This window comes from Helianthus annuus, chromosome 11 (assembly GCF_002127325.2).
Source record: "Helianthus annuus cultivar XRQ/B chromosome 11, HanXRQr2.0-SUNRISE, whole genome shotgun sequence".
NCBI classification, from domain to species: Eukaryota; Viridiplantae; Streptophyta; class Magnoliopsida; order Asterales; family Asteraceae; genus Helianthus; species Helianthus annuus.
This window is the reverse complement of record NC_035443.2, coordinates 34851842-34866981: the sequence shown is the minus strand read 5'-3', so window position 1 is coordinate 34866981 and position 15140 is coordinate 34851842.

The following is a 15140-nucleotide window of genomic DNA, read 5'->3' as shown; positions in this document are numbered from 1 at the left end:
ATTATTTGTGTGACAGACAAATCCTGAGTGACAGTCAGAGTTATAATTATGTTTTAAATCCAATTATGCTTTTGTTGATTGAATGATTCCTATGAATGTTTGTTTTAATATTTCTTTGATCAATTAATATTAAGATTTTGAACTGCATAGGTAATTGGTAGATGTGACAGATTTACTATTCAATCAATAGCATCCAATAAAATCAGAACTAGGTTATTAGTAATTACAGAATCTGAATCCCGGAGTGATCACCTTTTTCTATCATTGTTTTTACAATCTCAAAGTTATTGTTTATAGTTTTCTAGCAAGTTCTCAAAGTAATTCAAATATTTTCAAACAAATAATAATTAGCACTAACCACAGACTCCTCTGGATTCGATACCCTACTTACCCTAGCTACCTAGGTTAATTAGGTTTTTGCATGTCACTAACGACAGACATCAAAATGGCGCTGTTGCCGAGGAGTCGTGCGCTTAGTGTTAGTTTAGTTTAGTTTTGTTTGTTTGCTTTCGTTTTACATAAAAACTAAAAAAAATCCAAAAAGTATTTGCCTTTTCTAGTTAGTTTGTTTTTTTTCTTTCACTTTGTCTTTGTTTTCTTTTTGTTCGGTACTGCTTTTCGTTTGCTACTTGTGCAGGAAATATGAGTTGGGAATATAAAGAATATGTTACATGCACAAGGTGTGGGTGCCAAGGACATTGGGCATTGATATGCCCAATGTTCAAGAGTAAGGCTGAATTTGATGAGTGGGTATGGTCCCAACACATGCAAAGACAAGAAAATGCGGGTTACCAAGGTTATTCTTATCAAGATAGATATCAAGAAAAGATTGATGATATGGATTACCATCATGATCCAAATTGGGAGTACAGTGGTTATGAGATGGATGATGGTCACCGGTACAAGCCATATTGGGGTTGTAATGGAAAATCAGAATATTTTGAGGACTCTGGTTATGGAGGCAATGGTCATTTTAATGAATATGACTCATCAAGTTATGCCCAAGACATCCCTGATATATATAAGATTTATGAAGATGTAGTCAAGCTAGGTGAATTCATAAATGCACTATGCAATGAGCGGGTTAAAAGAGAGTCCGAGAGGTTAGGAAGCGACAATCAAGTGGACTCACAATCTCAAATATCCGAGTCAATCGCGAAGTCCCAAGATGAGGTTTGTATTGAAGAATCAGATGTAGAGGCAGGAACTCCTGCACGGGTAATAGTTGATGATAATGATTCACCCATCCGTTTAAATATGACCATTGGTGCAATCCGTTTAGTTGCAAGTGTTGAAAATGAAGAGGAGAATGTGCCTATGATCCCAGTCCAGTTGGGTGAGTTCAAGACTGAGAGGGCATTGGTGGATCATGGGGCAAGCATAAGCATATTGGCGGGTCGAGTGTTTGATGAATACGATTTTGGTGAGCTTGAGGAGGTGGATACCAGATTGTGCTTGCAGACGGGTCAAGGAAACCATCTAGGGGGATGTTGAAAGGAATTGCTGTAAGAGTAGGCGTTTGGTATTACACACGCCATCCAATGTTGAAGGACAACTGCCAATTATCTTAGGCCGACCATTCTTAAAAACCGCGAAGGCTACCATTGATTGCAATGCTAATACTGTGAGTATGGTCTTCGGGTCACGTAAGTTTTCCTTAAACTTTATGTCTCACACTTATGCTTATTCTAATATTGCTAATAAGTGTCATCCTCCAATTAATGAGGACGTCCCAAAAGAAAGTGTTGTTGTGATTAACAGATCGAAGGATGAAAAGGTCGTGAAAGATAAAGTGGTCAAATCACTGTGGTGGCTCAAGATGAGAAACAAAAAGAGATCAGTCAAGTTAGAAAAGGAGTCACCAAAGGATGCAACCAAATCCAATAAGAGACCACTCGAGGTGAATATGGGTGAGTTCTCACAGTTGAAGGAAAAGAAGAAGCCCACAAGGAAAATTAAGGGTGAATTCTTACAGTCGATAGATTTCGATAACCCGGATCATTTGGATGCCATATGGAGTGATGGATGGCAGTGGGATACTAACCATCCACTAGCGCAAGTGTTCTTTGCACGAGAGATGCCATTTGAACCACCATGAGCTTAATCAGGTTTATACAATTCTATCTTCATGGATGCCATGAATCAAGTGTGGGGATGTTTGGCAACATCCCCGATGAGATCTCAAAGAATCTATGAGGGGCGTATGTTCCGGTTAGATCGCAGCAGCTACACCACTACAAACACTCACTCGTTTTCTGATCAGGTGCATGTGTTTATCTATCTAGTGTTTTATTTGTTTTCGTGTATTTGGTGGTGTGAATTTTTTGTGTTGGGAGTGGTTTCCTTGTGTGAGTCATCTAGTTATTAGTCGTTCATGGTTTGTTTGGTGGTATTTCTCGAGTTTAGATTATAAATTGCACCATACATTGGGGACAATGTATCCCAAGTGTGGGGATGCGGTAACTCGAGAAAAGGGTTGGTAAGATTGTTGATCTTAAATGCTTGATGGAGTCGAATTTGCTAAAAATTGAAAATTTTTGTTTCTCAAGTTTACTTGAACTACATGAAAACCAACATTTTCAATCGCTAAAGGGTTTCTTACTGATATTGAACTAACTTAGATCCCTAGTCATGGTTGTCCCTTTAAGTTTCATGAGAGTATTTCTGACAAGTTTAGAGAATAGTTGAGAAGAGATGCCTAACTAGGGATAACGTGCTTTAGGAATTACACATGCTACGTGTCGGCAACCCAATTTCCTTTTGTTCGGTGAGATATTTGAGCCTACTAGAATGTTAGTTGAATTTCAATTACTGTTCAATTGTTGAGTGTAGGCCATATGTTGCTTTGTGTTAGAACTTGTGTGGTTTGATACGTGCCGAGACTGTGGTTTAACGTATGCATATAAATGATAAAGGCATTAGGATCCCTTCCATTGTGTTATTTGTTGATTTTTTATCCACCCACCTTAGTTAACCATGTTGAGCCTTATACCTTTCGTTTGTTACACCTTGTTTGACCAGTTTGATTACCAACCATGATTGACAAGTATGTTATAAAAAAAGAAAAAAAAAGAAAAAATGAAATGAAACAAAAAAAGATAAAAGAAAGAAAAGAAAAAAAAATTAGTATTATATTCATGTTAAATAAATGGGTCGAAAATCACCCAAGTGTTAGTACTATTGTGAATAAGTTGTCATGGTTTGGTATGTTCAATTGTATTCGCCATATAAACATTAAAACCCAAAAATATATTCCTACCTTTACCCTTAACCCAAAACCCGAAAGTCCTTTTGATATGTGCTGCGTTATTTGATACAATGAAGGTATGATTGCTATACAAGCTTATGATTGCAAATAGCATATTTGGTGTTGAGTGACCACATACTAGCACATTACACGCTAGTCTTGATTGAGCCGAGAGGAGTGATCATTGTGAGGGGCGTGCGTCATGTGTGTAGTATCATAAGCATGTTAGTTTTAGTTAGGCAAGTCTTAAGCTGTTTTAAATGCGTATCATTTATCTGTCAGATTGTCAACCTCGATTGTGTCGGTCTATGGGACGGGTATGACTTGGGACCTTAAATTGCTAATTCGGTAAGGGATTCAATGGTGATTTGTTAATTAGGTGAGTAATGTTTGTGATGGTTGCTTGAGGACAATCAATGTTAAGTGTGGGGATGTGATGGAGGTTGTCAAATCCGAGTGTTGAAGGGCATATCTTACATGTTTTAGTTCATTTTACATGATTATACACTTTGAATGTGATAACTTCGAGTGTTTGTTGATTTGCAGGTTAAGCATGTAATTCGGTGAGGTTACAATGGTTAAAGGCGAAGTGGAATGTTTAGGGATGGTAACTTGGATTTATTGGAAACAAAAATAAAAATTAAAGATCAAGTCAAGGGGGCAGTACGTCATTTGTTGAAAGTTTCTTGTGAAGAGGAAAAGGAGTGGTGACATGCGGCTCCACGGTTGATGGTTGTGTTGTGATAAAGGAAGAAACAGAATGTTCGAACCGTAACCTACGGTTTAAACCGTAGGCTACGGTGAAGATGACCAAGCAGCTTTTCATGACCACAAGTCAACAATCACATCATCTTACATATGCATGTGACTTGTGAGGAGGATATTAACAACATTATCATTACATCATCAATACACAACAACAACATCATCACGCAGCCAAAGGGATTTGAAGGAACAAAAAGGCAGTCAACATAACATCATCATTAATTATTCTAGGAAGTGGGCTGCAAACATTGGAATCATCAAACAATGGTGGGCCGTCATATTGAGAGGTGGGCTTGATTTTGGACGGTGTCATCACGTAACAGTAGCAGCAACATCATCAAATGTGTAACACCCCCAAAATTCCACCTGCGGAAACCCCGCGAGGCGTGTTACGCATCAGAGTTCGAGCCACCAATCACATTGAACCAATGATAAATATTTAAATAAGTCATGACAATAATTACTAAAATAAGATGTCAACATGATATCAATTCTCAAAAGTTGTGTAGCGGAAGCATGTAATCGTTTAGCAATCGTTTCATAATAATAATCAAAATCAATGTATTGTTTATAAGTGAATCCAAGAGTCTCGATCCATGACCACTCCAGCACTCCCAGATAGCAAGTCCATGTTCCAAACGTTAATGACCTACAAGCATGCAAACAAGTGTGTCAGACTACGCTGGTGAGTTCAAGGTTTTGTTAACGTGTTGTGTTACCAGATATATGTTAATGCGATTCAATGTTGCGTTACGATGTCGTTCACGTTAGATACCCTAGGGAGTGTGCCCATATGTATCCGAGGAGTTGGTACCCCTTAACGACCGATGCTATGTTGTACCGTATGCAGCGTCAATGATGGGAATGCCTAACCCCAATGCCCGTAACCAGGCATTGGTCAAAGTCAAGGTATCAAACAACCTTGACAAGCTGTAGGAGGTCTTATATCCGCGTTGTATTCACAAGTTGTCCCAGTAATTAGTTCACGCCCGTCCTTACGGCCCGGTGTGAGGGTGCCAAACCTAATAGCGCTATCAACTAATTACCCCATTGCCTTACAGGCAATCCGGTAGATGATTGTTTCTATGTTCCAGTTGTTTACCCCAAGTTTCCCTTCCAACTGTTTACCAGTTGTCCCAAACCACCGGGACGCATGCTTGAGAAAATGCAATGAACTCACCTTGGTTTGCTCGGTAAGATTAACTACCCGTTCACACTTAACCAGTCAAGTCCTAAAGTAGGCACGTGTACACAATCAGTTTGTATTCATGAAGCTCACGTATGCATATACAATCACCACGGTATTGAATCAGCAATCACGTTTAACACAAAGCACGTATTCAAGTTCATACAGGTCATGCTTTACTTTTAACAGCAGTTAGTTAACCGAGTTAAGTCTTAACAGAGTCAAATCAAATCAAGTTACTGTGCAGTTTATCCTTTCGGCGAAACACTCTTGTTTCGCCGTGAATCCCTTTCGACGAAACACTCTTGTTTCGTCATGATCCCCCATGCTTCGTCGTCATGCATGAGTTTCATCGTCATGCATGAGTTTCGTCGAGGAGTTTACTGTACAAGGTTAAATCAACATCAATAATTATAATATGCCAACCGGTCCACCTACAATCACCATATTTAACAAGCATTCGGTTCCAAACTTACATGAGTTACAACAGTTTCTCAATTAAAGCAATTGATAAGGTTTAACACCTTTGCCTAGATCTGACACATATCCAGGAGGTGCACATGAGTCAATTAAATCCAATCACAATTTCCCATTGTCCATCCCATCAATCATCATTCAAGGTTCTTGTACACTAAAATTATATGATGCATATTGTTTGAGAATATGGCCGCCACTTTCCTAATTCAACACATCATCTCATTTTCCCAATCCCACATAGCATATCATCACCATGGCACATGTTTACTGATAATGAATCATGCATATTACTTGAGTACAATTTACATAAGCCGTCATTCCTAAATTCAAGGTTCACAATCATTATCATGCCATAAACCTTCAATATTAGTGGACCAAACAAAAGCTACTAATTTAAACATTAATTTCCTAGAAATATGATTCCTATACATACTTTATTAATTAACATCATCATGACTATTCAAATTATATCAAACAATTGTTTACATAATTATTACTAGGTTATATTCACGAAGCATGATGGATTTATAATAAATATATCCTTGGACATGAACCACAGACAACACGAGATGCTCATCAAACAATACGCATCCAAACGATTTAATAATAGAGGTGATGCACTAACCACAAGATTGAATGATGGATCGTAGTAAAAAGGCTCGTAATAGGAAAGAGGTTGCAGAGGGGAACTGCCGTCGCACCACCAGGAGTAGGTTAGGGTTTACTAAAGAGCGTTTCATAACCTAGTGCACGCATTTATATTAGAACAGTCAACTGGGCCTCAATTGGGCCGAAGACCCATCTCGGCGAAACTCCCAGCTTGACGAAACTCTGTGTTTCGTCGACTACGGATGTGGCGAAAGTCCATGTTTCTTAATCAGTTCGTAGGTCTCATTAACTAACCACACAACACGGTTGATGAACGATGAACATTATGCACATAAGACTCGACGTGTTCACACATAATCATTACCACACAAACCAACTCATAATTTACACATACATAATTTGCACATACTCAATAATACACGTTATTCAAATAGTACACATACTTAAATAAATCCAAGAACAGAGTTTGTAACAAGTAACGTGCAAAGGAAAAGTCTTGGAAACTCGGGTTGTCACATCATCCCCAACTTGAAAGAAATTTCGTCCCGAAATTTGATAAGCAATACAGAGGAGTAAAATGATAGAACTCAATTTAAACTATATGCAATACCACACACATAATAATCAAGCCTTACACACCAACACCAATCCTCCAGATAACTACGCAGACACTACGTAAACCAACTTGTTGAAACAAAATCGTGAAATCAGTCAGTCGGGTGTCACATCATCCCCAACTTGAAAGGGATTTCGTCCCGAAATTCGTCAGTGATAACAAAAGTTGGTTCCACCCCTTGAACAATTGAGGATATTAAAGTTTTAACAGATCTTTGTGTTCCTGTGAACTCTAGTCCATGTATTGAGGTTTAGCAAGCCCTCACAATTGTCATATGACTCATGCTAGCGAACCTTGACTTCTTAGTCCATGTTTTCGATAGATTCCCTGATAAATACAACTGATCCGATGACTTCAGGTTCCAGTAAGGGTATCGCAAGGGTTCCATCGGACCAACACTGCCTCAGATCCAGGGCATACATACTATTACGATAGTCATCCCGTTTCATCAATTAGCCTGAGTTTGTGAGCCAAGTCACCGTTTGTTCCAGTAATCCGAATGTCTTACGCGTCGTAAAGTAAGCTTGCCATGTTTTCTATAGCATACCGCACCCCCCCCCCAGGGTGATGCTTTCGATTATGACACGTTTGCCTACAACAAACTCCCAGTGTTTCCTAAGCTAATCAGCTTCCCTAGCGCTCATGCGCTGCCATTAAACAATTTCCAATCTAAGCAATGTTCGAGAGTTTTGAGCTCAAGTCCTGGACCTGCGATTACGTTGTCAACTACATTAGTCCAACAAGGAGATTAGAGTTACTGTCCAGGTTATGCCTCAGCATGGGCTGTATGCATACTATCATGGTGCAGCTGCATTAGAGCTTCTCCCCAAGATAAGTGTCCTTCCCAAACGTTTACTAAAGTCAGTTATGCACATACTTACAACATGCCTTCGTGTGCTCAGATGGTTCGTCACTTTGCTCGATTGTCCTACAGTAATGAGCAATGTTCATGTCAAGACATGAGTCAAAGGTGTGCGCCATGCCCACCTTAAATTAGGTATAGTCCGATAGGTAATAGGAGTTGGCACCTCATGCCTATAATCCGTCTCTTCCAGATAAATTTTCACAAGCTGAGAAGGCTCATCAGTTCCCTTGACTACAAGGAGGTGTGCTGGTCACATTCAGCGATCAACGATTGTTACTGTTTGTGTTTCCATTTCGAGTTGTAAATAGACTAGTGGCAGCATTCATAACAGTCTGCTCCCATCTTCCACATAGGTGTTGCCAGTTTCTTATACTTCGCCTTGACTTTTCCCAAAGTCAAAAGTCATACCCATACATTGTTGGACGGGTTTTCATGCCCAATCATCAGTACAAGATTTACATGTCCAAACATCTTTCTTTAAAATCCAGTTGAATAGAATTTTCGAAGCCGGTGTGTTTTGCTAACCACAACTTCCCTACTGTTGCTGTGAAATGAGATTTATAGTCGTTCTATGAGTTAATGAATATCGTTCGTTTCACCAAGGTTGCTCTTCCATGCCCCGCATGGACTCAACTTGAAAATTCTCTCCCGTTAGTTCCCCAGTTTGTACAGAACGAGTTGGGTCAGGTGGGTTAGAGTCGATGGCGAGCTGCAAAGTCCATACACGTTCAGGTTCCACAGTCGTAATCCACCCAGAAGTTCCATCCAACGATGCCATTTACTGATTTAGCTCTTTCGAAACCAGAGTACACGGAAGGCCCTTGTGATCGGTCTAGGTAACGCGTTTGGTACCGTCCAAGTAATGCCTCCGTGTAACTCCAAGGACCACGGTTTCCACCACCAGTTGTGTGTCATGCAGTTCTTCTTTGTAATTTCATTACGTAAGTCGTTATTCTCTCGTGTTGCGTCGGCGTGTAACTGGGACTCTGATTCGGACCATCGTGGTATACCACTGAATCACCCGCACCCTCGGGTAAAGATGTTGCTCAGTGAGTTGTAGGGTTGGAATTCAAAAGCTGAAAAGACGCCTGGCTGTTTTGTCTTTCACAAATGCAACACCCTGCTGCACTAAAGAGATTTAAGCTGTGCAACCTTCGAATATCCGGTGAGTAAGCTGCGATAGTATCTAGCAAGGCCAAGGAGTTGCTGCATCCCCGAAGGGACCTTTGGTGTCGGTCAGTTTCTAACAGGATGCATCTTGGCGAGATTCACGTGCATTCCCACTTCGTTGGTTATATGACCCAAAAAGGGTACATCTCGCAGTCAGAAGTTACTTTTATCAAGACTTCGCGCGGTGTGGCTCCTCCCTCAGGAGCTCTCAAATAAGATACAAAGTTGTCCATGATGTTCTTCTCTCCTGAAAAGGGTTCAAAATGTCACCCAATAGCATGGTCGGTTCGCATGATCCATGAGGCTGCTGGTGGGATGATCACTCTAAAGGTCATGGAGTACGAAGTTGTATGGCAGAATTGCGTCTGGTAAGCTTCTTTAAGAACTTTCCTCCCTTGGATTTCCATCTGATAATAATGCGCTCGTAACTTAATCCTCGTATGAAAGCTCGTCTCTTGTAACTAGTCGATCGGTTTTCGGTACATGGCCGCGGCAAACGGTCCTCAACTGTCGTCTTGATGAGTGCTCAATAATTGGTACGTACACACAAAAAGGCTCATCTTCACGGATATAACTGGGGCTTCCCAAAGTGAGAATTAGGTCCAACAAACTCTTGTGCAACAATTCTCGTAGTAGATTACACAGTTCTGGCAACCCTCCTGGTGTAAGACGGTAAGAGTATGAGTATTCGGAGCTCCCTCTAATCGTGAGATCACTGAGTTTCTGACTAATAGTTGTGGTAGTAGACCTGAAAGCTCCTCCAATTGCACTTTGAGATGAGTCACAATAATCGGTGGGTCCTCGATCCTATCTTACTTAGTCTGATCATTAGATATAGTTGCTAATACAGTGAGGTCCTCCTTCCATAGGCGCTTCCGAGGTTGTCATTACTGACATGATGCTAATCTTTTCACCACTCTGGTACTTTAGAGCATATAGTGACGCTAAATTTCTTCTCACAGGGTACGTCCGGGCGATATGTCCTAATAATCCACCAACACTAACTATTGCGCCGTAACTACCAAGGATAGCAGAGGTAACACCGGTGTCGAATGTCTGTCCTCCGCAATATCGAGTTTGCATCCCAACTAACATATGCGGTTTCCGCTGACCTGCCATCAGCCGGTTTCATAACAGGTTTGGTTTCAAGAAGCATCAGGGTTAAACGGAATCGAGCCGAAGCGATTTGCTATCCATCCAAGCTACCATGTTGTTATTGTCCTGTCGTCGCCCACGTCAATCCTAAATACCCTTTCGCGAGTACCACTGCCGGTGTTATTGTTACAATCACACGGATTTCTACCATACTGTCATCGCTCCCTTAGTTGTTGTCGTCTTGAATTATCAACTGCCATTACAGGCCGTAGGCACCTTCATTTCCATACTGTAAGCTACTATTACAAGTACCTTGATGTCACGATAGTTGTTGCTTCTAATGTTGTTGCTCGAAACAGGACTCTACGATCCTTCACCAACGATGTCCATCTCTTCATATTTCGCGCTAAGTTCCAGGGTGCTACTCGTTGTGTTGGAAGTTACACAGTCCACATCCTGGTCGATCGTCATCGTTTACGTTTCGATTGATTCATGAAAGTCGGCCCCCATAAGTTGCTGGCTAGAATTAAGGATTCGTTTGGAGTCAAATCGTTGATGTTCATTGTCAATAATTGGAGTCGTTCAAATGCTGAAGTCGGTAGAGTACTATATTTACCCTTATGCCCATCGTTCTTACAAGTTGACTGGGTAAAACACAGTAGGTTTCCAGAGTGTTGCAGGTGTGACCGCCCTTCAGGGTCTGAGATGTGAGTATATTGAGTTCCAACAACAAAGAGGAGTGAGGGGGAAAGAAAAGGGGTATAAACCAATCATGGACGCTGCAACATCCACTCAGGGACGTTCGTGCAAGCACCTAGCATTCTACTTAGTTCGCTAGGCATTCAAAGGGACGTTCAAGTAATACTCGATAGCATTGCGATTTCAAAAGGATTCAAAGAGAGTTGAGAAAGTCACATTTGAGTAGGAGACGATCACTGTTATGACTCCCATTAGTTTGTTACGTTTCACACTGATCAATTAACAGAGCAGAACCCCTCCTTCACTTGTTAAGCCTCACTGGGACTCGCATGCACCCCACATTATTATTATGTGTGCACCCACAATAATATTGTGATTTGCATGCTCATCTAAGCTCCTCCTAACTCATGTCGAATGGTTCCCCCAACTCGAATAGTAAACAAAGAGCATCACATAACTTAAGTCACGAATGTTTAGGGAATTACCACCCTATCAGTCATATAACACGTGCAAGGGATACGTAAGTTCATACTATCATGTTTAACGTGCACCAGCATGCAATATCATATGTAAGTGTCCACTAGTTACGTAGTACAATGAGTATACGAAAGACGAACCTTGCAATCTGGAGCTGAGTGTCATGATCGATTTTCGAAGGTGTTCGGTTATAGTCTGGTTTTACAAAACGTTTTAAAACCTAGTTCACTATAACCAGTGGCTCTGATACCAAACTGTAACACCCCCAAAATTCCACCTGCGGAAACCCCGCGAGGCGTGTTACGCATCAGAGTTCGAGCCACCAATCACATTGAACCAATGATAAATATTTAAATAAGTCATGACAATAATTACTAAAATAAGATGTCAACATGATATCAATTCTCAAAAGTTGTGTAGCGGAAGCATGTAATCGTTTAGCAATCGTTTCATAATAATAATCAAAATCAATGTATTGTTTATAAGTGAATCCAAGAGTCTCGATCCATGACCACTCCAGCACTCCCAGATAGCAAGTCCATGTTCCAAACGTTAATGACCTACAAGCATGCAAACAAGTGTGTCAGACTACGCTGGTGAGTTCAAGGTTTTGTTAACGTGTTGTGTTACCAGATATATGTTAATGCGATTCAATGTTGCGTTACGATGTCGTTCACGTTAGATACCCTAGGGAGTGTGCCCATATGTATCCGGGGAGTGGGTACCCCTTAACGACCGATGCTATGTTGTATCGTATGCAGCGTCAATGATGGGAATGCCTAACCCCAATGCCCGTAACCAGGCATTGGTCAAAGTCAAGGTATCAAACAACCTTGACAAGCTGTAGGAGGTCTTATATCCGCGTTGTATTCACAAGTTGTCCCAGTAATTAGTTCACGCCCGTCCTTACGGCCCGGTGTGAGGGTGCCAAACCTAATAGCGCTATCAACTAATTACCCCATTGCCTTACAGGCAATCCGGTAGATGATTGTTTCTATGTTCCAGTTGTTTACCCCAAGTTTCCCTTCCAACTGTTTACCAGTTGTCCCAAACCACCGGGACGCATGCTTGAGAAAATGCAATGAACTCACCTTGGTTTGCTCGGTAAGATTAACTACCCGTTCACACTTAACCAGTCAAGTCCTAAAGTAGGCACGTGTACACAATCAGTTTGTATTCATGAAGCTCACGTATGCATATACAATCACCACGGTATTGAATCAGCAATCACGTTTAACACAAAGCACGTATTCAAGTTCATACAGGTCATGCTTTACTTTTAACAGCAGTTAGTTAACCGAGTTAAGTCTTAACAGAGTCAAATCAAATCAAGTTACTGTGCAGTTTATCCTTTCGGCGAAACACTCTTGTTTCGCCGTGAATCCCTTTCGACGAAACACTCTTGTTTCGTCATGATCCCCCATGTTTCGTCGTCATGCATGAGTTTCATCGTCATGCATGAGTTTCGTCGAGGAGTTTACTGTACAAGGTTAAATCATCATCAATCATTATAATATGCCAACCGGTCCACCCACAATCACCATATTTAACAAGCATTCGGTTCCAAACTTACATGAGTTACAACAGTTTCTCAATTAAAGCAATTGATAAGGTTTAACACCTTTGCCTAGATCTGACACATATTCAGGAGGTGCACATGAGTCAATTAAATCCAATCACAATTTCCCATTGTCCATCCCATCAATCATCATTCAAGGTTCTTGTACACTAAAATTATATGATGCATATTGTTTGAGAATATGGCCGCCACTTTCCTAATTCAACACATCATCTCATTTTCCCAATCCCACATAGCATTTCATCACCATGGCACATGTTTACTGACAATGAATCATGCATATTATTTGAGTACAATTTACATAAGCCGTCATTCCTAAATTCAAGGTTCACAATCATTATCATGCCATAAACCTTCAATATTAGTGGACCAAACAAAAGCTACTAATTTAAACATTAATTTCCTAGAAATATGATTCCTATGCATACTTTATTAATTAACATCATCATGACTATTCAAATTATATCAAACAATTGTTTACATAATTATTACTAGGTTATATTCACGAAGCATGATGGATTTTTAATAAATATATCCTTGGACATGAACCACAGACAACACGAGATGCTCATCAAACAATACGCAGCCAAACGATTTAATAATAGAGGTGATGCACTAACCACAAGATTGAATGATGGATCGTAGGAAAAAGGCTCGTAATAGGAAAGAGGTTGCAGAGGGGAACTGCCGTCGCACCACCAGGAGTAGGTTAGGGTTTACTAAAGAGCGTTTCATAACCTAGTGCACGCATTTATATTAGAACAGTCAACTGGGCCTCAATTGGGCCGAAGACCCATCTCGGCGAAACTCCCAGCTTGACGAAACTCTGTGTTTCGTCGACTACGGATGTGGCGAAAGTCCATGTTTCTTAATCAGTTCGTAGGTCTCATTAACTAACCACACAACACGGTTGATGAACGATGAACATTATGCACATAAGACTCGACGTGTTCACACATAATCATTACCACACAAACCAACTCATAATTTACACATACATAATTTGCATATACTCAATAATACACGTTATTCAAATAGTACACATACTTAAATAAATCCAAGAACAGAGTTTGTAACAAGTAACGTGCAAAGGAAAAGTCTTGGAAACTCGGGTTGTCACAGAATGTGGGCAGCCACATTAAATAATTTTGGGCTCCCAACTCACGGCCCAACATCAGCAAATATTGGGGCTTTTTATTCGACAATTACAGGCAGCCGTCATGGGGGTTTTTGGCTCGGAAATAATCACACATCATCATCATTAATCATCCGCACAACACCGGACTGGATCATGTTTTCATCACTATCTCAAGCTTTTGATTACGAGTAACATGCACGGCTAAATCTCTTGTGGACACTCCGGGTGAATGATTCTTGTGAGACACTTTTAATTCTAGTTTCTGTTTTGTATTGAGATTTGGATTTGTAGTCGGGTGATAGCCGACTATTTACATGATTATATTATTTGTGTGACAGACAAATCCTGAGTGACAGTCAGAGTTATAATTATGTTTTAAATCCAATTATGCTTTTGTTGATTGAATGATTCCTATGAATGTTTGTTTTAATATTTCTTTGATCAATTAATATTAAGATTTTGAACTGCATAGGTAATTGGTAGATGTGACAGATTTACTATTCAATCAATTGCATCCAATAAAATCAGAACTAGGTTATTAGTAATTACAGAATCTGAATCCCGGAGTGATCATCTTTTTCTATCATTGTTTTTACAATCTCAAAGTTATTGTTTATAGTCTTCTAGCAAGTTCTCAAAGTAATTCAAATATTTTCAAACAAATAATAATTAGCACTAACCACAGACTCCTCTGGATTCGATACCCTGCTTACCCTAGCTACCTAGGTTAATTAGGTTTTTGCATGTCACTAACGACAGACATCAATCTACACTTAATCGAGTGTATTGGGCCTAGCTTCGGCTTCCCAAGTTAGAGATCTACAGATTTCACACTCACCAAGTGTTAGATCTAGGCAAACACTCTTTAAAACCCTTTTAAACTTGATTTTCACACTAAAACGGACCTAAAACGGCATGTATTTCATTCACTGAATAGTGGAACGAGGGAGTGTCAAAACCGTCTTGAATTAGACTCGAAAATACATCCGATTCAGGCAAATACACAGCTCCGAACGCCAAGAACAACCACGATTGCGAACTGGACTGTTCTATGAGAAGCCTGGCTTCGTACGAAGGCACTGCCTTCGTAAGAAGGCACACATGGCTTCGTACGAATATACTGCCTTCGTACGAAGGCACTGGTTTTACACAGCACAGCCCGATTCTCATCTGTGTCTCAGACAAAGACCTCCCGACTCTAAGTTTAATCAGTAGCT